The sequence below is a fragment of the Dendrobates tinctorius genome, unplaced genomic scaffold, assembly GCF_039654945.1.
Source record: "Dendrobates tinctorius isolate UK_male_01 unplaced genomic scaffold, ASM3965494v1 ptg000115l, whole genome shotgun sequence".
In the NCBI taxonomy this organism is placed as follows: Eukaryota; Metazoa; Chordata; class Amphibia; order Anura; family Dendrobatidae; genus Dendrobates; species Dendrobates tinctorius.
Window position 1 is genome coordinate 16,743,081 of NW_027361783.1, and position 20,249 is coordinate 16,763,329.

At 43.7% G+C, this 20,249-nt stretch overlaps 1 pseudogene; it reads left to right on the forward strand.

Moving 5' to 3' along the window:
• Nucleotides 1-16,349: 16,349 nt before the first annotated feature.
• The window catches only part of LOC141101180 (lysosomal dipeptide transporter MFSD1 pseudogene), a 104,596-nt pseudogene continuing 100,696 nt past the window's right edge, over nt 16,350-20,249 (forward strand).

Genomic DNA, 20,249 nt, shown 5'->3' on the forward strand with positions numbered 1-20,249 from the left:
TCCCCTCACCCCCCAATCCTGGTATGCATGGTCCCCTCACCCCCTATCCTGGTATGCATGGTCCCCTCACCCCCCAATCCTGGTATGCATGGTCCCCTCACCCCCCAATCCTGGTATGCATGGTCCCCTCACCCCCCAATCCTAGTATGCATGGTTCCCTCACCCCCCTTTCCTGGTATGCATGGTCCTCTCACCCCCCTTTCCTGGTATGCATGGTCCCCTCAATCCCCTTTCCGTGTAGCTGCGACCATTCAGCGTCGTGGCCCTATGTCTGCGACCAATCAGCAACGCGGCCCTGTAGCCACGACCAATCACTGCCGCGGCCCTGTACAAAAATATTGAAAAATAAAAAAAAGTTATTCTCACCTTCCGACGGCCTCCTGTCTTCTTTCCACGCTCCCGGCCTCGCGTTCCCAGTAATGCTTTGCGGCTTAGACCGCTGATGACGTCGGTCTTCTTTCTCGCTCTCGTGAGAGTGACGTCGGTCTTCTTTCTCGCTCTCGCGAGAGTGACGTCATCAGCGGTCTAAGCCGCAAAGCATTACTGGGAACGCGAGGCCGGGCACGTGGATAGAAGACAGGAGGCCGTCGGAAAGTGAGAATAACTTTTTTTTATTTTAATTCTCTTATTTACAGATTAAGGCCTGTGCCTGCTGCTGATTGATCGTGGCCTGACGGCCGCGACCAATCAGCAGTAGGCGCAGCTTACCGTTACAAACAGCTGCGCCTGTCGCTGATTGGTTGCGGCCTAGTGGGGGCCTTGTGGCCGTGACCAATCAGCGGGCTGCAATTTCGGTTACAGACAGACACGATAAGGCGTTTATATATATAGAATTCTACTGTGGTGAAATGTATGCCACTTTTGTGGTGTCTATCAATAATTTTTGAAAATGTGAACACTCTTGGTTGAGTGTCCATCTGTTGGATTGGGTGTAGTGTAAGACCTGTTGGTCCCTATTATATTATTTCTACTGTGGTGAAATTACTGCAACTTTTGAGGTGTCTGTCAGTAATTTTTGGAAATGTTAACACCTCTGGTTGGGTGTCCATCTGCTGTATTGGGTGCAGTGGAAGACCTTTTGATCCCAATTATACTATTTCTACTCTCATGAAATTGATGCTACTTCTGTTGTGTAAGGCCCACCTATATTTTAATGTGAAAACTCCTGGTTGCATGTTCATCTGTTGGATTGGGTGTAGTGGAAGACCTGTCGGTCCCTTTAATACTTTTTCTATTGTGGTGACATTGATGTCACTTTTGTGGTGTCTGCCAGTAATTTTTAGGAATGTAAAAAGTCCTGGTTGGTTGTCCATCAGCTGTATTGGGTGCAGTGGAAGACCTGTCGGTCTCAATTATACTATATCTACTCTCATGAAATTGATGCCACTTCTGTTGTGTAAGGACCTCACATGTTTAAATGTGAACACTCCTGGTTGGGTGTCCTTCTGCTGGATTTGGTATAGTGTAAGACATGTCAGTCCTTATTATACTATTTCTACTGTAGTGAAATTTATGCCACTTTTGTGGTGTCTGTCAATAATTTTTGAAAATGTGGACACTCCTGGTTGAGTGTCCATCTGTTGGAGTGGGTGTAGTGGAAGACCTGTTGGTCCCTATTATACTATTTCTACTGTGGTGAAATTGATGCCTCTTCTGTGGTGTAAGGCCCTCATTTGTTTAAATGTGAACACTCCTGGTTGGGTGTCCATCTGTTGGATTAGGTGTAGTGGAAGACCTTTCGGTCCCTATTATTCTTTTTAGACTGTGGTGAAATTGATGACACTTCTGTCGTGTAAGGCCCTCATATGTTTAAATGTGAAAAATCCTGCCAGTAATGTTTGTCAATGTAAAGAGTCCTGGTTGGGTGTCCATCTACTGTGTTAGGTGTAGTGGAAGTCCTGTCGGCCCTTATTATACTATTTCTACTGTTGTGAAATTTATGCCACTTTTGTGGTGTCTTCCAATAATTTTTGGAAATGTGAACACTTTTGGTTGGGTGTCCATCTGTTGTAGTGGAAGACCTGTCGGTGCCTCTTATATTATTTCTACTATGGTTAAATTAATGCCACTACTGTGCTATAATGCCTTCATATGTTTGAATGTTGGGTGTCCTTCTGCTGGATTGTGTTTAGTGGAAGACCTATAAATCCTTTTATACTATTTCTACTTTGATTAAATTGATGCCACATTTGTGGTGTCTGCCAACAATTTTTGGAAATGTGAACACTCCTGGTTGGGTCTCCTGTATGCGTGTTGCCTGTATCAGTAGGCCTCCGAGACCATCAGGCCACCACTCATTTGGAGTCAACTACCTGTGTTACTAACTTTAAATTTGTCTGGCAATGGTAGTCTAGAAAACTGATATTTGTGCCACCTGAATGTTGTCAGCATGAAAGCAGGAAAAGGTCTTGCATGTGGTATCAGGGCTCCCAGCAAAGGAGGCTTACACCGATCCCTCACCCACCTCGTCTTGCTGTGACGTTCATTTGAAAGCTTTAAATCGGTAAATGCTGTCCCAGACCCCAATACCTCATGCCTGGCTGATTGCTGCAGTGCCAAGCTAAAATTTGTACTGTGGATAAATTGAGACCACTTTCCTGGTGTCTGTCCCTCATTTGATGTGTTTTGGCAGCATTTGGGGCCGTTATAAGGTGTTGTGCATGCATTTTTTTTTTTGCATCTGTTTGAGATGAATGGAGTTTGGTTATGTTCGGTGAATATTCAACTCATTAATTGGCGAATATTGCAAAATTGGTGATCGTGATCCTAACCGAACATTGAAATAATCGCTCATTTCTAATCATGAGCATTTGAGAGGTAAATTTAGTGCCATTGATGACCATGTGTATGGGTATGGAAGTTGAATATAAGGTTGTTGATGAGGATGTGATGAATGAATTACAAATAAAGTGTAAAGAGTGGAAAGAGTGTAAGAAGAGCTTGCGCATATACTTTAATGGTGGGACTGGGTTAAGGTATGTTTCAAAAAATTCTTAATAAAATGAGGCTATAAAAAGCTGCTATTTATCAGACCAAATTTAATTATTTAAACAGGAGGATAGAATGGTTAAGAAAATGTGGAGCAAGTGGAATGGATGTGTCTGACTTGATGGTTGAGACAAAGAATGAATTAAAGTGTGCTATGGATGAAAAAGGTAAATAAATCATTTATCATACCAAAATATAACATCTTGAAAAAAATGAGATGTGCATGAGGTTCTTTTTTAAGAAAATGAATAGAAGGAAGGTTGATATGAATGAAGTCCTGGATAGGAATGGTTTATGTGTGTCAGGGGAGAATGTGACAAAGGAGGTGAATGAGTTCTACACCAAGTTATATGATGAAAAATGGATTGATCTTGTCTTGTTTCAGAAGTGCTGAATGGGTTGGATAATAATTTGAATAGTGGTGAATGTGATATTTTGTATAAGGATGTGATTATGGATGTGACAAAACGTGATGAAGAGTAGTGATGAATGAGCATACGCGTTAGGCCTGGATCACACTTCCGTTTTTGTAAATCCGTCAAAATCCGTTAGTTTCCGTTAAAAAACAGATCCGCCATTTTTTTGGAGGATCCGTTTTTTAGTCCCATAGACTTCCGTTTGCATCTGTTTGCGGCAAAATGGAAACGGATCCGTTTTTTCACACTCTGGCAGATGCAGGCAGATGCAAAAAAACGGATGTGTGAAACAGGCCTTACTCGAGATTTCTCGAGCATGCTGGGGTGATCTCCGAGTGTTTGGATCTGCTCGGAGATTTAGTTTCTGTCGCCGTAGCTGCGTGATTTGCAGCTGCTAGCCAGCCTGCATACATGTGGGGATTTCCTAACAAACAGGCAATCCCCACATGTATTCAGACTGCCTAGCAGCCGCAAATCATGCAGCTATGGTGACAGAAACTAAATCTCCGAGCACATCCAAATACTCGGAGATCACCTGAGCATGCTTGGGAAATGTCCAGTAACGAGTATACTCGCTCATCACTAATGAAAAGTTCTAAAAAGAATAATGCACCTGGTAAACACGGATTTCTGGTTGAATTCTATGTGAAAGCATGAGATTTTCTGGGTGCTGATTTAACAGAGATACAGTATATAAGTATATGTGGGAGAATGGTAAGTTGTATGAATCTATAAAAGTGGATGTGGGTGTGCTTGTGTACAAGAAAGGTGAGAGAAAATGCTTAAGAGAATTGGAGACCTATAACATTGTTAAATTCACATTACAAAATCTACAGCAAATTGTAGGTAAATCACATGCGCAACACGATTGGTAGTGTTGTGGATGAGGATCCAAGTGTGTGCTGTGCCTGGAAGGAGCATGAGTGATATATAATTATTATTATTACTATTATTATTATTAAGGGATTTGATTGGAGACTGCATGGTGAGGAAGTCTATGGTTCTTGCAATTGATTTTGAGAAAGCATTTGATTGGGTTTTGAATGGGATTTCCAAAAATATTTGTGAATGGGATAAGGTTTTTGTATGATCATGTTTCAAGTGAGTTTCCTTTTAATTGGTGGCTGAGTGAGAAAGTGAAAATTGTTTCTGGTGTAAGGCAGGTGTTACACCCACAGGGCATGAAGATGTATAGTGGACTCACTAGACCACTGATGGTGCAGTGGTAGCTGTATAGCCGATACACAAGAGACAGGAGAATGAGCTTAAAAAAAACAATGATGTTTATTCAGGGAAGCAAACAAATGCAAAAGGTGCCTGAGGGAGGAACCCTCTGGACCATGACACAGAACCACGTAGTGGAGCACCAGGAAAGGTGTACCCCTATACAGGGGCTCCCCCGCCGTAGCACCTGGTGACCTTAATGGCGCGATACCCGGAACAGAGGGACGACCCATACAGACCGTATAGAGGAGGTGGCGAGAATCCCGGAAGATCCGTGTAAACTTAGAAAGGCGGATATAGATAGCAATGGTCACTGGATGATTCCCAGAGATCAGTCTTGGTCAGTCTGGGGTAGAAACCAGAGTGTCCCGAAGAATCCAGGAGAGGGAACTTCCAGCAGAGGATTCAGAGGAGACAGATCTATTAGAATATAGCAACAGCCTTCAGTATGCAGAGCAAAGCAGAGTGTGGCCTGAGTAGAAAGCAGCGATCCCACAGAATGAACACGTTGTTCAGGCACCTCCCTCAAAGGGAGGATGCCTTTTATGCACAGAACATCACCGCACAGACAGCCCTAATAGGAAACAGGTGCCCTGCTGTTTTAAGTGTGTGCAGGAAGCGGGGCGCGTCTCCTAAGAGCATTACCAGGAGACCTGCCAAGAGGATGCAGGTTCTTAGCAGAGAAAGGAGCCACTGATTGTCTGGAGCCATGGACAGGGTGAGTAGTACCAGTGGAGCTGCGAGATAGGCGCTGGTCTCCCTGCGCAGCAGAGATTGGGCCTGCAGCTGAGGGCATAACAGTACCCTCCCCCTTACGCCCCCCCTTCTTGAAACCTGCCAGGAACTTTCTATGAAGAACCGAGGCATTAATGTACTCCTCAGGCTCCCAGGATCTCTCCTCAGGGCTGTATCCCTTCCAGTCAACCATAAAGAGTGACCTGCCCCCTCTCCTATTCATGGCCAGGATGTCCTTCACTTCATAGACATCCTTGGAACTGACAGGAGAAGGAAATTTACCTGGATCCTGGAAGAAGCAACTGAGAACAACTGGCTTCAGCAGGGAGACATGGAAGAAGTTATGGATCCGTAAGGAGGCTGGCAACTTCAAACGATAGCACACATCATTGATCCGGTGGAGCACTTCAAAGGGACTGATGAAATGGGGAGCCAGCTTATAGTAAGGGACCTTAAGACGGATGTGCCTGGAAGACAGCCATACCTTTTCTCCGGGTTGGTAAGGTGGGGGATCCAGACGTCTCTTATCCGCATGCTTCTTGGATCGAACCGATGCCTGCTCCAGTGAGGTCCTGGTCTCTGTCCAGACCTTTGAGAAGTCCTTGGCCAGGGACTCAGCTGCAGGATTGCCAGAAGCAAGAGGCAGTGGAGTCGGGATCATAAGATGCTGTCCATAAACAATGAAAAATGGGGAGTTAGAGGAGGACTCACCAACATGATTGTTATAGGAAAACTCCGCCCACGGCAGCAGGTTGGCCCAGTTGCTGTGGTGACCATCCACAAAGTGTTGCAGATAGTTTGTGAGGACTTGATTCATTCTCTACACTTGGCCATTAGATTGTGGGTGATAGGCCGAGGAGAAGTCCAGGGTGACATCCAACAACTTACAGAGGGACCGCCAGAAGCGGGAAATGAACTGAACTCCTATGTCAGAGACAATGTGGAGTGGAAGTCCGTGAAGCCGAAGGACATGCTGAATGAAGAGCTCTGCGAGTTTAGGAGTGGAAGGAAGACTGGACAGCGGAGTGAAATGTCCCATTTTGGAGAGCCGGTCAACAACAACCCAGATTACTCTACAACCGGACAATGCTGGCAGATCCGTGATAAAGTCCATGGCAATGTGTTGCCAGGGAGCAGACGGATCGGGAGCGGGCAGAGGCGACTGGCTGGCAGTTTCTTGGGTGCTTTATTATGAGCGCAGGAGGGGCAGGCTGCAAGGAAGTCCAGAACATCTTGGCGCAAGGTGGACCACGAGTAGTGTCGAGATATTAGTTGTAGCATCTTTTGACCGGCGTGTCCAGCAAGCTTAGAAGAATGACCCCAGCGTAGAACTCGCCTCTTGTCTCCTTCAGTTACAAGAGTCTTACCGGGAGGGATCTGCGACAGCCTGACTGGAGCCACCGTGATCATCTTGGATGGTTCAATGATATGCTGTGGCTCTTCTTCAAGGTCGTCTGACAGGAAGGACCTGGAAAGTGCATCAGCTTTGATATTCTTCTCTGCAGGATGGAAATGGAGAGAGAAATTGAACCGAGGAAAAAATAAAGACCAATGAGCCTGGCGAGGGTTGAATCTTTGAGCTGACTGGAGGTAGGGCAGGTTCTTATGATCCGTGTAAATGATGCCTGGATGAACTGCGCCTTCAAGCAGATATCGCTATTCTTCTAAGGCTAACTTAATTGCTCTATCCCCAATTGAGTAGTTACGCTCGCAGGGTGAGAATGCCTTGGAAAAAAAAATCACAGGTCACCATCTTACCGGTAGACAGTTTCTGTACGAGGACTGCTCCGGCTCCGGATGACGAAGCGTCCAATTCCAGGAAAAACTGCTTGTTGATCATTCGTCTGTGAAGAGCCGGGGCAGTAGAGAAGGCTTGTTTGAGGGAGGTAAAAGCTGACTCAGCCTCAGGAGTCCAATCCTTTGGTTTGGCACCTTTACAAGTCAGGGCGGTGAGTGGTCTTACCAGAGAGGAGAAGTGCGAAATGAATTGCCGATAGTAATTGGCGAATCCCACGACCCGCTCTATGGCCTTGATTCCCTCAGGTCAGGGCCACTTAAGCATGGCGGACACCTTCTCTGTATCCATCTCGAGACCTGTATCAGAAATGATAAAGCCACGAAAGGTAAAGATCTCTGTTCAAACAGACATTTCTCAAACTTCGCGTGGAGGCGATTTTCTCTCAATCGTTGAAGAACGAGACAAACATTCCTCCTGTGAGATAAGTCAGGAGAAAATACCAGGATGTCGTCCAGATACACCCCCACACAAACATAGAGCAGGTCACGGAATTGTCACTGACAAACTCCTGGAAGACGGCGGGCGCATTGCTTAATCCGAAGGGCATCACCCGATATTCGTAGTGACCATCTCGCGTGTTGAAGGCGGTTTTCCACTCGTCCCCAGATCGTATCCTGATGAGGTTGTAAGCCCCACGGAGATCCAACTTGGTAAAAATCCTGGATCCTCGAAGACGATCAAAAAGCTCTGGAATTAAGGTAAGAGGGTATCTGTTCTTTACAGTTATTAGATTGAGACCACAGTAGTCTATACACGGACGAAGAGATCCATATTTCTTCTTGATGTAGAAGAATCCGGCTCCAGCCGGAGAGGAGGACTTCTGGATAAACCCCCGAGCAAAATTCTCCTTGATGTAATCAGACATGGCTTGAGTCTCAGTGGGATAAAGAGGATAGATCCTACCTCGAGGCAGAGTGGATCCGGGGATTAGGTCAATGGGACAATCGTAAGGCCTGTGAGGGGGAAGAGTTTGGGCCTCCGTCTTGTCGAACACGTCTGCGAAGGACCAGTAGGCAATGGGTAATCCGAGTAAGGCTGCAGGAGGGCGCGGAGATGAACCAGGCCGTATGGGTATGAGGCAGTGATCGTGACATGACTGACCCCATCGAAGGACATCTTCTGACTGCCAATCTTGGATGGGTTCATGATGGTGCGGCCATGGAAGACCTAGTAGAAACGGTGGAGAAAGATTCGGTAACACAAAGAAGGCAATTCTCTCCTTGTGGAGTGTTCCGATTTTGAAGTTCCACCTCTTCGGTGACACCAAGAATGCGATCTTTCAAGGGTCTTCCGTCTACGGAGATGATGTGCCGGGACTGCTGCAATGGATTTATAGGAATCCCGATCCGCCTGGCCACTGCTTGCTGGATGAAGTTTCCACCAGACCCAGAGTCCAGATAGGCCATCTCAGAGAACTGCACCTTTCCGAAGAATACCTGTATGGAGATAGTGGAGGAGAGGAATCATTCTCACCTAGGGAGGCCTCTCTTACCTGTCCCAGGCGGAAGAGTTTCTCCAGCCTCTCTGTGCCACTGCATAGACTGGGAGCAGGGCGTCCACCATAACGATGCGGATTCCTAGCGGACCTTGTCTCCTGCCTATTCCTCTCCACCTTAACGGCGATCAAGTTCTTTATCAGAGACCGAAGCGGGACAAGGCGGAAACCGAGGTTTCGGTGAAGAAGATGCAGGACGAGGGATCCGCTTCTCGAGAATCCTATCTCTGGAGCGCTCCTGGAGACACAGGTCAATTTGAATGGCGAGGGATATGAGATTATCCAGGGTCTCAGGCAGGTCCCTGACTGCTAAGTCATCCTTGATTCTTCCGGATAATGCTTGCCAGAAGGCTCCGACCAAAGGCTCATTGGTCCACTGGAGCTCCGAAGCCAGGGTACAGAAACGGATGTCATACTGACCGACAGAGAGAGCCCTGTTGCAAATTGAAGAGAGACTCCATGGCAGATGAGGCACGACCAGGCTCATCGAATATCTTGTGGAAGGTGTCCAGGATTACCTGCAGATCAGACACGATGGGATCATTCCATTCCATTAGGGGGTTGAACCAGGCTAAAGCCTCTCCCTCCAGGTTAGAGGCAAGGAAAGCCACCTTGGCCATGTCAGTCGGATAATGCTGAGGCAAAAAACAAAAATGTAACAAGCATTGGTTGAGAAATCCTCTGCACAACTTGGGGTCACCATTATAACGAGGAGGCTTGCAGAGACGAGGGCTGGGTCCTGTAGTGGGCACAACCATATAATGCAGTACTGGAGGCTGAAGGACTGGGGAAGCAGCAACCAGCAGTACTTTAGTTAACTTGTCCTCCACAGAGGTCATGTAGTCCAACAGGCGAGTCTGCATCTCTAATTGGTGAGTGAGTTCCAGATGGAGCTCTGCTAGCTGGGTCGTGTTGGTGGGCTCGGCAGCCTGTAGAGCAGACAGGTGGGTATCCAAGGTTTGTATAAAGGCCACTAGCTCATCCTGACTCTGTTGAAGCGCAGCCAGCTCTCTCTGGGCTGAGTATCGGGTATCAGCGGAGTCCATGGCCTGAACAAACTGTTACACCCACAGGGCATGAAGATGTATAGTGGACTCACTAGACCACTGATGGTGCAGTGGTAGCTGTGTACCCAATACACAAGAGACAGGAGAATGGGCTTAAAAAAAACAATGATGTTTATTCAAGGAAGCAAACAAATGCAAAAGGTGCCTGAGGGAAGAACCCTCTGGACCATGACACAGAACCACTTAGTGGAGCACCGGGCAAGGTGTACCCCTATACAGGGGCTCCCCTGTCGCAGCACCAGGTGACCTTAATGCCGCGATACCCGGACCAGAGGGATGACTCATACATACCGTATAGAGGAGGTGGCGAGAATCCCGGAAGATCCGTGTAATCTTAGAAAGGCGGCTATAGCCAGCAATGTAACTGGATGATTCCCAGAGAACAGCCTTGGTCAGTCTGGGGTAGAAACCAGAGTGTCCCAAAAGATCCAGGAGAGGGAACTTCTAGCAGAGGATTTTGAGGAGACAGAGATCTATTAGAATATAGCAACAGCATTCAGTATGCAGAGCAAAGCAGAGTGTGGACTGAGTGGAAAGCAGCGATCCCACAGAATGAACACGTTGTTCAGGCACCTCCCTCAAAGGGAGGATGCCTTTTATGCACAGAACATCACAGCACACACAGCCCTAATAGCAAACAGGTGCCCTGCTGTTTTAAGTATGTGCAGGAAGCGGGGCGCGTCTCCTAAGAGCATTACCAGGAGACATGCCAAGAGGATGCAGGTTCTTAGCAGAGAAAGGAGTCACTGATTGTCTGGAGCCACGGACAGGGTGAGTAGTACCAGTGGAGCTGTGAGATATGCGCCGGTCTCCCTGCGCAGCAGAGACCGGGCCTGCGGCTGAGGGCATAACAGCAGGTGTGTCCCATGTCCCCGTCTTGTTTTTTGTATATATTGGGGAAAAAGTATTTAGTCAGCCACCAATTGTGCAAGTTCTCCAATTTAGAAAGATGAGAGAGGCCTGTAATTGACATCATAGGTAGACCACAACTATGAGAGATTTGACCTTAAGTGCTAAGATTTTGATCATTAAAGTGGTGAATCTTCCAATTTTTTTGAATTTATTGTGACAGTTTTCTCACCACCTTATAGATAAATCAAAGAGTGGAGAAGTTATTTTTTTACCTTTTTCTGGAGCAGTAATATGGAGAAACTTAAGAGAGAGAGAGTCTTTTTAAAGCTTGTCACTATGGTGGCATGGCCTTTCCAAACATAGAGATTTTTGGGGGGCTTCAGTATATTAAAATGGCAGTTAAGTTATTGAAATAAAAGTATAAAGAAGCATACATGACAACTATTTTAGCTGGTTGGAAGTTGTATGGCTTTTGTTGGAGAAAGAGGGATGCTAGAGTGCCTGTTGCTTTCAAGTGTCCGGTCTGGTATGAAGTGACTTAATTAAAGTTTGTGTACCGATGAATGATTTAGAATGGCTAAGAATGTAGCTAGCAGGTGCGAGTTTTATTGGTTGGCAAGTTGCGATTTTTGGAATTGGTGCGTGTAGTCATATGAAAGATAGAGTATTATGATTAATTATGGCTTGTGTGATGGAGAGTTTGTGGAATGTGAGGAACTTAGGACTTTTCAAAGAGAAGCATTTACCTGTGAATGAGTATGTCAGGCTGATCCTTTTAAGATATTCTTGATTTATAAATTTTACAGCAAAGGCTGTGATGGTTCTGATGCAGAGGGCGCTTGGAAGTTTAAAAAATGTCTGCACCTGATCAAATATCAGTGAGTTAATTAATGTTTAGTGATAGGGTCTTTTTTTCCTAGAGATTTTAGGATGCCTTTTCTTTCTTTGTATACCTTTGGCTTGTTATGCTAGAATAAATATAAACCATGATGATGAGAAGTTGAGAAACTAAAACAACGTTTAAGTTGATGAGCTTATTGTGAGTTGCTTAAAACTAACCTGAATGGTTTTTAAAAAAAAGTGTCTGCAAATTAAGATTCTGATTTGTCATATTGTAAGACTCATTAAAGAGTCAATAGTGACATGTAGGAGTGCTGTAATCCAACAGGTGGCACTATGGATTTCATGTCCTTTTCCTCTCTGAAGAGGCAATTTGCATGTTAAATTTCCCAGAGGAACATTGCATGGCGAATGACCCTCCTTAGATTGGCATGCCAAGGCCGGTATGTCACTCTCCACAAGGGAAAGGGGGGGAGACAAAAAACGCAATAGGGTATTATCCACATTACAAAGGATAGAGTATATCATGAAATTTGCTCACCTGGTTAGGATGAGATAAAAGCGTGTAGGTAGCGGCTGCTGCAGATCCACAGGTCCTTAGTGGCCAGAAGAAATGATATATCCAAAGGGAATTCGTAGTTTTATTCCGCGCTGCCGCTGAGACAAATTCTCCTGACGAAGCTGCAGTGCGGCAGCGATATGCGTGGGGCTCGCCTGAGCCCTGTTCCTCCACTTCCTGTCCCCCCACCGGGCGGTACTTCCAAGCAATAACTTCACTTTGCATTCTCCTGGAATTTGTCTCAGCGGCAGCGCGGAATATAACTATGAATTCCCATTGGATATATCACTCTCCACAAGGGGAAACATTACCTCTTAGACCTAAGTCTGTATAGGCATTCTCTTTGCATGTCTGCATGATCTGCCTCTAGCTTGTACAGCTTCATAGAGTCCAATGAGCTACTTAAAGGAAACCTGTCACCAGATTTCTAAACTAAATCTTTCTGAGTGGCTCGTCCCTCCCCACAATCATCCTCTATCATCCACACAATGCCACCCAAAAAAGTTCTGTGAAGTTAAAGCACAGACCTGCACAAGTGTGCTTAGTTTTGCCAGGCTAAGGGTAGTGCAAAGTATTGTAATGCATATGCGCCAGCTTTACTTCTGAGTCATCATCTCTCTCTCTGTCATCTCCTGGCGCATGCACAATACGGGACTTTGCTCTAACCTCATCGTGAAGTACAGCTATGCAGATCTGTGCTGCAGTTGCACAGGAACAAGATTGGTAGCTTTGCATGAATGATGTAGGGCATGACCACATCAATCAAAGCAAGAGAATGGTGACTGTGGTGATAGAGGAGACGCTGTGAAAGAACGATACTCATCAGATCCGACCGCGCCATGTGGTGGAATTATTTAATGTATTTTTTTGGTTTTGCAGAAGGAGTTTGAGGTGTATAAACAGGTTGCTGAACTGTCGTAAAAGAAGGCATTAAATGTGGTGGTTTATATTGAGAAAACCTGGAGACAGGTTCCCTTTAAAAGAAAATGTCCTGAAAGCAAACTGAAAATGAATTGGTCCAGTGTCTACCGGTCTGAAATCTTGTAGAAACTTACATCTAAAATCTATATCTGCTCAATGTAGGTTCTGCTCAAAGCTTTTAATTAGTTTCCATTGTTATAAGTGTCTGCACTCAAAATTATTTTTCATTTGATGAATAGTTTTTGCACCAGCTTCCTAAAGTACTAGTCTGCTCTGGTTTGAGAGTAGTCAAAATCACAATTGAGCATGTGATGAATGCATGGAGAGATTGTCGTTTAAAGATTATAAATTTCTAAAAGCAATTAAATAACTAGCAATATGAGGAATGTTATCAGATAACTGACACATACATTGATACAAATGAGTCTCACTAAGGAATATCCTGGAGCTCTTAGGGTACCGTTACACTTAGCGATGCACCAGCGATCTTGACAACGATACGGATCGCTGGTGCATCGCTAAGTGGTCGCTAATGAGCTGCCACACAGGCAGATCTCACCAGTCGCTACTTACCTTTCAGAAGAGGCGATCCTGACGTCCTCCCGCCCGCGTCCACGCGTCGCTCGTCGGCGCCACAGGAAGCCCAGCAGGAAGCGCCCGACGAGAAATGGTCCAGGATGTTCTCGCATGACCAGCGATGAGCAGCGGGGGAGCCGGTCGGAGATAAGTATCAGACATAGCGATATCGCTAGCAATATCGCTGCTACATCACAAAATCGGTGATGCTATGTGTAACGGGGGCTTTATTCTTATTTATGAAGTGCAGAATACATTACTATAATTGTAAGGCAAACAGATGACAGAGAACTGTAAAGCTTTCTTCAAAGTTCTGAAGGATTTTACAGCAGAACTTTTAGATATTCCAAAGTAATAAACTCAAGTAAACAAAAAATAACACCATCCCCTGAGTATTCTGTTATGTTGGGAAGATGTAAACTTCTGCTTTAGACAGCAACATCAGCACACACAATTGTATACACAGATTTTAAAAATGTGTTACATTGTGAAATATATGGTAGTTATAAAAAAAAAACATGAAAAAGGTTTTGAGCTACAATAATGGAGAGAATAGTTAGAATATTTTGAACAGTTTTTAATCGATTATCAGTTTTGGAATAAAAGTATTTTTTTCAAGTTGGGTAATTGCACACATTATATCAAAGCTGAATGTTTATAATAAAGAGATTTTCATTAGAGAAACAGTGATCGTAAATATTTTAAAGGCAAATAGGTTGTTATAAAATTAAGATGGTTAAAGGGGTGTAATCAAGTTTTAAAGTAGCTCTATCCATTTGATAGGGGATAGCGTTCTGATCGAATATTGGAAGTAGCGTACCATAGTGGAGTATACCAGACTAAAGTAAAAGTAATATGCAAAAAAAAAATTAAACCTTATCTCTTTGACCCATAAACATGTGCAGAATCCTCCCCGGCCTGACAACACTAAGTCTAGTGATTAAAACACAAGCTGCAGAGATTAGATGATGCAGTGATGACCGGATGGGTGATTGTGAGGAGCCGAGGTGAGCAGTTAGGTGAGTAATAAGGATGTAATAAAGAAGCACGCCCATAAATATTTTGCTTCATTAATACTGTGTATATGTGCAAATAGTGCAGTGTGAGTGTATTAATATACTCACCTACCGCCATTTTCTCCTGTGCTCAGTGCTGTTCTGCTTCTCTTCTCAGTGAGGTCACTGCATGTCAGACTATTGGACTCACTCTATAATCTATGCTTGAGCAGGAAGTCTCTTTTACAATGTAAACCTAGGGAGCATCATTCTGACACTTCATAAGCTTACATTGTAAAAGCCACTTCTGGGTCACTCAGAGTGCATTGTAACTCAGAGTCTGCAGAGGGGTGATGTCACTGAGAAGAGGAGAAGAACTGCACTGGCTCTGGAGAAAGAATTAGTAGGTAAGTATATTGATACACTCATACTACATTAAATGCTTTTATACACAGATTTATTGAAAAAAAACTAATGGATTGCTTTTTTAAGCTCAAGAACTAAACACCAGCTTAGACAACATCAGCATCTTTAAAGAATTGTAAAGGATTGGACATAGTGACTTTTCTTCCATTAATATTTTTTACCAATCTGAGGAATTATGGTAATTTTTTTTAAAAATAGGGCTTTAAAATGCAAATTGGAATAGAGCGATAGCAATACATGCACACGACACATTGTTAATTTTTTTATGCGATTGCCAGAGATGGGATTCGATCGGAAACTTATCTCTTATTCAGCTCATGGCTTCTCCCATCAGTTCTATAGAGAATAAATAGAGCATGCACAGACACAGTTCCATTATATTGAGGCATTATCAACCTCATTCTCAGGATTGGTCAACACAATAGGTGTCATGACTGTTGTCGGATGTCCGGGGACCTGGGGCATCTTCCCTGTCCCTTGCGCTAGGGGTGGCCTAACTCAACCTGTTCCCTGGGTTACTTCTGATGGTGAAGATTCCAGGGGTACATTACCTTAGCTCCTGAACCCACCCTCAGTCTGTATCCTTCCCTCACCCAAGGAAGAGGGGAGTAGCAGCATACCGTAATACACCAACCTAGCAAACTAACAAGGCAATACCAACAAAGGTAAAAAAAAACAAACATCCAAATAACCGAGGTATGCATTGGGGAGTGGAGGATGGAATTTAACCAAAGCAGGAGAATAAAGGAATTATCACACACTCAAAACCTGGCAACAGTAACAGAAAAATCCATCAAACACCTTCTCTAATAATAGCCACCAACAACCTTCAGCCATGCAGCAAACGCTATCTCTGACAATGATTGCTAGCCAGGGCCAAGATTGTATTGGAGATGGGAGTGCACTGCTGAGAGCTTTAACACAGAAAAGCATCCAGGAGTTCTCAAATGAGCAGATAAACCCCTGCAGTGCTAAAAGAAACCTGCACTTTAAATATAAAGGTACTGTCACACTTAGTGATGCACCAGCGATCCCGACCAGCGATATGACGCGGTCAGGATCGCTGGTGCATCGCTAAGTGGTTGCTAGTGAGCTGCCACACAGGCAGATCTCACCAGCGACATCGCTGGGGACGGGGGTCGCTACTTACCTGTCACACCAGGCGATCCTGCGTCACCCCCGCCCGGCTCCACGCGTCACTCGTCAGTCCAGCGAGTGACAGTCCAGCCTTTTCTCGCGCGATCAGCGATAACCAGCGGGGGAGAGGGTTGTAGGTAAGTGTCAGACACAGCGATATCGCTAGCAATATTGCTATAACGTCACAAGTTATAGCGATATATTGCTAGCGATATCTCTTAGTGTGACAGGCCCTTAAAGGTGAAGTGCTTCTAATCAGTGCAGGAGTAGGAGAATTCAGAGGCTGCAGTCTTCTGGCTCCTCTCTGTAGTGGTAAAGACATGAAAAGAGACTTGGAAAACTGTTATGAAAAATCTAAGAATTGCAAGGAGTTCAAATGTGGGCCAAGCATAGTTGGAAAACAGTGGGTATCGCCTGGTACGTGGGCAGTGGAACAGCTGGTCCCAAGTTGGGAGCTTGTGAACTGGAGGCATTGCATTTTGGCCATCTAACCAGAGTTGGTGTAAGACCATGGATGTAAGGAATAATAAATAGTTGCATTGTTATCCTCAACCTTAGATCCTCACATTCACCTATAGACTTGAAGGCGTGAGTCGCATCCGATTTATAGAAGAAATTAGAGCATGTTGTGATTTTTTTCTCTCAGATTTGGTCAATGAAAAAAACGCACTGCCCAAGTGAATAATATTGTTCTGATGTAAATATGACATGTGGGAAATGTTATTTATTAACAATTTTGTGTTACACAACTCTGATTTAAGGTAACAAAAATTAAAAGTTTGAAAATTGCTAAATTTTCTACATTTTTGCAAATTTTCATTTTTTTCCAAAATAAATGCAAGTCATATCGAAGAAATATTGTCACTAACATCAAGTACAATGTTATGAAAAAACAATCTCATAATCAGTGGAATCCGTTAAAGTGTTCCAGAGCTATAGCCTCATAAAGTTACAGTGGTCAGAGTTGTAAAAATTGGCTTGGTTACTAAGGCACTGTTTATTTATTATTATTCATTTCCACAGCACTTTACAGACATTATCATCACTGTCCCTATTGGGGCTCACAATCTAAATTCCCTAATAGGTTATCTATGGAATGAAGAAGGAAACCTACATAAACACGGGAGAGTACACAAACTTTTTGCAGATGATGTCCTTGGTGATATTTGAAGCCATGACCGCAGCACTACAAAGCAACAATGCTAACAACTTAGCCACCGTGCTGCCCTTATTTAATGTAGTGCATTTTTGAGGCTCTCAGTGTTAGTCAACATGCACAGGTTGAGTATTTGGTCAGTATTTTATATCACTATTTGTAAGTCAAAATCAGGAGTGTGACAATCAGAGGAAATGTATAGTAGAAAAACGACACCACTTGTGCATTGTTCACCCTCTCCTGGTTTTGGTGAATAAATACTAATGTAAAATACTGACCAAATATCTTGAGTATGCCAATATGTCACTATACTGATAGGCAGCTGATTAGATTTGCCTCTAAATTGAGCTTATAGGCTGCAGAATATGGCTCACTGGGAGGTCATTGCTACGGTCAGCAACCTATCTGCACCCTTCAGTTGGATTGCAAAGTTGCCACTGGGCTGACAGAGGGAGACTAGCTCCTTAAATACTGTAATCATTAATGACCACTGCCCATGAGGAGTTAAATTACTGGTATTATAGCTTGCTCCAATCCCAGCCGATGCAACATGGGCATAGCTGTAAGCTACAGTTGACTTCTGATGCAGATGACAACTCTTGTTTCTATGCTATCCTTTTTACATACAGTACATCCTGATGTGTTGTTATTATTAAGAATCAAGCTGACTTCTATCAGACACCCTGCTGCAAACCAAGTAATCAAAAATAAAAGCACACACAAAAAAATACTTTATTTGAATAAACATTTCTCAACACTTTCCCTGGTTCACCAATTCATAAAAAACCAATATAACCTATGCAGATCCTCCATAATCCAGAGAATCCGATATAGTCCACCAAATCTGATGTAGTCCACAAATGTATACCTGAAAAACATAAAACGAGCCAAAATGCAAGAGACTGTACCTCATTCAACAATTTATTCGAAAAAAAAGTGACCCACACAGGTCCAATGTAGTTGTCACGAGCGCTTCGGAGATGACAGGCTATCATCCTGCGTCAGGCCTCAGAAGGTCTGACCGCCTGTCCATACAGACTGCTCCCTAAACCATTTGTCTCTAGGACCCAGCGTCAACCTCCTCCTGCCCTGAGAAGTTTGGATCTATTTAGTTAGTGGCTCAGCTGTGACCCAGTGCGAGTAATAGCTTCGTTTCCACTTCTGCTTGCTTGAGTGTTGGACCTTCTCAGAGTGCTCCAGTTTGGTGTCTGGAATTCCTCTTCTGGTATCCGTATCTGGTGATTCAGCTGTTTCCCTGTTTGTCTCACCTTACCATCTTTAGTTTAGTGGAGACTGCCTACCACGCATCTTCCCATTCAGGACTAGGCCCCAGGGAGATTCAGTGCCTCAGGTTCCGGCTCTGCGATTGGTGAGGAACCAATATAGGGACTTGGTAGGAGTTTTAGGGAGAGATTAGATCTAGACTAGGGGTCTCCAAATCCCCTCCTTAGTGTCTGGGCCCCCTTCCCCATTTCCCTTTGCGTTACAATTGGTCTTTCCTCACCGTGCGTGACAGTAGTCCAGCGCTTCACATGATATTTCCCAAATCCATTGATAAAAGTCTAAGGAGTCATTCTGATTCTTCATAGGCTTTTAGCTGGAGCCACTCCCGACTCCCGCTGTGCTCTGTGAGACCCGGTGAATCTGAACAGCGGTAAAGTCGGCATTTATACTGCTCATCAGTGTCACCGGGACATGCTGCCCTCTGGGCTTGAAGTTGATGTCAGCTGTGAATTGTCCAAATACAGAGCTGAAATCAAGCCTTAGTGTTAGTAATGGAGAGGTGTCAATCAGTAACTAAAAAATAAAAAAAACATTTCCTTTTAGAAAAACACTTCCCAAATCTTTCACTTCTGAATATTCATAACTGACATCAAGCTCAACTACCATTACCCCAATTTCTACTGCACCAGAGCAATCAGGAAAAACCAAGGTGAAGCACCAGAATTAGCACTTCTAATGTGATGTGCCACTTCTAGAGCGGCTGCGGGATGGTATTTTAAGGCTAGGAAGGGCCTAATAACCATGGACCTTCCCTGCCTGATAATATCAACCTGCAGCTGTCTTCTTTATCTCTGCTGGTTATTAAAAATAGAGGGGACCCTATGTAATTTTTTTAATTAAATTATTTATTAGATTAAACCAGGCAAAACATCCTTTAAAAGGTGAAATTTTATAATATATAAGGGGGTTATGACATGATGTATCTGCAGGATATCTATCTACTCTATATATCTATTCTATCTATCTCTATCTATTGTCTTTTTGTAATCTATCTTCTGTATCTATAGCTTTATATATATATTTTTTCTTTGGAATTTGTGCATATAAATTGGATGACATATGGATGGTCCGTGTGCTTCTCTTGCACTCATTGACTTGCATTGATGAGTCTCTGCCATTTTACGCTGCCATATGCAACATGCTGTGATTTTATCCTGATCCTGATTCTAGCTGAGGAAAAACTTGCAAATGAGCACTGCCTCATTGAATAACATTGGTGTGAGTGCAAAGTAATTTTTTTTTTCACATTGCACTCAGTGTTTTTATACTCAGATATGAGTGAAACCTTAGTGGTATTATAATAAAATAAAGTGTAAAGGAATTTACAGTAGTAGGGTAAATAGCTAAAGTGTAAAGTTCTTAGTACATGAACATAGCTAGGATGAAATAAATCTAATAAATACCACTAAAAAATTAATTCATAGTCAATAGCAGCAAAGTAATTAAGCGTTTCAAGACACCGTATAGTATCATGCCAATACAGAGCAGCAAAAGTCCAAACTGAAGAATATAGTAAATATACCGAGTAAGAAAACGGTAAGAAAAAATCTTTTATTGCAAAATAAATTCCTAATTATGAAACTTTTCTTTATAGCAGATAAAAAGATTGCAACCTTCTTTTTTGTCCAGGTAGACAAGACTACTAATATAAACAAATAGCAAAGCATAGTTATATAACCAGAGAGCAAAATAGTTGTCATAGCAACAAATATTTAATAGAATTCACCTTGCTGATTTTTTGCACTCTGCATGTTGCATATAAATGCATATTTATTTATTA